This window comes from Phodopus roborovskii, unplaced genomic scaffold (assembly GCF_943737965.1).
Source record: "Phodopus roborovskii unplaced genomic scaffold, PHOROB, whole genome shotgun sequence".
NCBI classification, from domain to species: domain Eukaryota; kingdom Metazoa; phylum Chordata; class Mammalia; order Rodentia; family Cricetidae; genus Phodopus; species Phodopus roborovskii.
The window spans coordinates 128,294-131,395 of record NW_026126725.1 but is presented as its reverse complement, the minus strand read 5'-3'; the positions used below and the strand labels follow the sequence as shown (position 1 = coordinate 131,395).

The window sequence follows — 3,102 nt, the reverse complement described above, 5'->3', positions numbered from 1 at the left end:
CTTGGAAGTTCTGTATCTACGACATGAAAGTAACAACAGCTAGCCAAGACAAAAAAGAATGTTCCTTTTTTTTTCCCCTTCCAAGTTCTTAGTGAAGGGCCAAGCCCAGGATCCCAGACTTGTATGATTGGTAAACATTAGGAGACTAACTTCACTTTGGTACCCTCCCTTCAGTGGCTCAAGGTGGCTTCTCAGTAGACAGGCTTCTAAGTAGCAGAGCTCCCCGCAACACAACATCAACATGGGGAAGGGAGACACCTCGGAAACAGCATCAGTTAATCCAGCCTAATGCTCTGTCATGGAGGAGTATGGTTTGAATTTGGCAATGTCATTGGCTATGGCTCCTATGGAACTGTATATGAGGCTTATTACATAAAGCAGACGTTCATGGTGACTGTCAAGATCATCTCAAAGAAGAATGCCTCTGATCACTATCTTAACAAGTTCCTACCACATGACATACAGGTCAGAAAGGGATCTGAAAGGGGGAACTGAGGCTTATTGACAAACTACTTGATGTATCTTAGGAGTATAACTATGGAAAGGTGTGGATCCAGAAACCTCCAAACCAGAACTGAAAGTCTTTAGTAGGAAAATACTGAAATACACACACACACACACACACACACACACACACACACACACACACACATACCCTCTTTCCTATGCAAAACTATCCAGCCACTATCCATCCCCTGCCAAGTTAAAATGCAAAATGCAATTTACCCAGACACCAGCTGATTCTGTTGCAGCGTTGTAAGTAGCAATGGGAGAGTAGAGGAAGGACAGCACAGCCACAATTGGCCGGATTTGATGGTTCCCTCTTTTGGGATCAGGTAAAGAAAGTCTTACGGCACAAGTACCTCATCAACTTCTATCAGGCCATTGAGACCACATCCCGAGTATACATAATTTTGGAGCTGGCTCAGGGTGGTGAAGTCCTCGAATGGAACCAATGATATGGAGCCTGCTCTGAGATCCTTGCTGGCAAGTGGTTCTCTCTGATGGCCTTGGGCATTGCCTACCTGCACAGCAAGGGCATCATGCATCTGTGAGGATAGTCACCAGACTGGGCTTTGGGATCTCATAGGGAATTTATGAATATTGCCCATTTTCTGCACTTTTCTCTTGACATCTCTCAATATCTAGGTCCATTTGTTCAGCATATTGTAATCATCTGGTCAAGGACACTTGTATCCACTGTGAGAGAGTATTTTATACACAATGGTGAACTAGTGGTCCTCAGGTACCATCCTCTCTTCCTTTTGGGCTCTGTTCAAAACTCCATGGCTTTGATTTTTTTTTTTTTTTTTTGTTTTTGTTTTTTCCTTTGAGATGGGATTTTGCTATGTAGCTCTGGCTATAAACTCAGATATCTGCCTGCCTCTTTCTCCCTCCCCAGTGCTGGGATTAAAGGCTTGCAACACCACTACTGGCCCATCTGTACTTCTCAGATGTCTCTCTACCACAACTCCTGCCCTCAGCTCTAGTCTTTGACCACTCTCCTTTCAGCTCCTGGTCTAACACTAAGCCCACTCCTCAGCCTGACCCCCCGACTTTCTGCTGCTGGTAGGGACTTAAAGTTGGAAAGCCTGTTGCTGGACAAGTGGGAGAATGTGAAGATATCGGACTTTGGCTTCGCCAAGATGGTGATGATGCCTTCTAGCCAGCCTGTGTGTAGTAGCCCTTCTTACCGCCAAATGAGCTGCCTTTACCACCTCAGCCAGACCTACTGTGGCAGGTTTGCTTATGCCTGCCCAGAGATCTTGCTGGGCTTGCCCTACAACCCTTTCCTGTCTGAAACCTGGAGCTTGGGCATCATCCTCTACACTCTAGTGGTTGCATGTCTGCCCTTCGATGACACCAATCTCAAGAAGCTGCTTAGAGAGACCCAAAAGGAGGTTCCCAGCTAACCTCAAAGTTTCTCAGGAGTGCAAGGTGCTGGTTCCCCCAGGAGGGCTGAGGCCTTAGGGATGACCCATGGGGAGGGAAAGTAAATACCAAATTTAGACCTCCTACCTACCATCCTCCTAGGGGACCACTTTTCTGTGCTAGAGCCATTTCTAGTCCCTACCCAAAATGATAGGGAGGACTTAAGAGGGTTAACCACTGAGTGGCAAACCTTAAATATGGTTGATAATTAGGTTCCAGCATTGATCCCTTTAGGGTAGAAGGGATCATACAAAGAGCTCTTCTCTTTTCTTTTAGGGTTCCAGCATAAAAACAAGGCCCCAGGCACTTTCACAAGAATAGTGTGATTTGCTATCCTGTTACTTTCTTAGGTCCAGCTGCTCACTGCCTGTGTGCCCAAGTGGGGCACGCTCAGCCAAGCCCTCTTTCCCCTGCCATATAACCTGATCTTCCAGATGCTACTGCAAGCTTCCAAGTGTGCCACCATCCTGGATGTTCTCAAGGAACCCTGGGTGCTCAAGTTCCAGCCTGAGAAAACCACAAATGAAATCAAGCTGCTTGAGGCCATGTGTCAGCCCACCAGAACCACTAATCTTCACAAATCCTTGGAAGTCACAGTTTGAAAATGGATGAGGTGGGGTGTAAGGAGAAAAGGAGGGGTGTCTGGGGAAATCTTTTACAGAAAAATAAACCTAATTAATTTCATCAAAAAAAAAAAATAAAGGAAATTCAGGAGGCATAACCATACCTGACTTTAAGCTCTACTACAGAGCTATAGTTCTGGAAACATCCTGGTATTGCCACAAAAATAAACAGGAAGACCAAGGTAATCGAATTGAAAATCCTGATATTAACTCACACACGTATGAACACCTGATTTTCGACAAAACAGCTAAAAAATACAATAGCATGAGGACAGCATCTTCAACAATGGTACTGGCACAATTGGATAATGGTGTTTAGAAGACTGGAGATAGACCCATGTGTGTCGACATGCACAAGACTCAAAACTCAAGTCCTAATTGAACAAAGATTTCAACATGTATCCAGCCACACTGAACCTCTTAGAAGAAAAAGTAAGAGGTACTCTTGAACTAATTGATAGATCAGCCTTCTTCCTGAACATAACTCCAGGGTCACAGACACTGAGAACAACGATTAATAAATGGGACCTCTTCAAACTTAGAAGCT

At 44.9% G+C, this 3,102-nt stretch overlaps 1 pseudogene; it reads left to right on the top strand.

Annotated features, from left to right (window-relative positions):
* Positions 1 to 241: 241 nt before the first annotated feature.
* On the top strand, positions 242 to 2,534 carry LOC127214518 (testis-specific serine/threonine-protein kinase 4-like; annotated as a pseudogene).
* Positions 2,535 to 3,102: the final 568 nt, after the last annotated feature.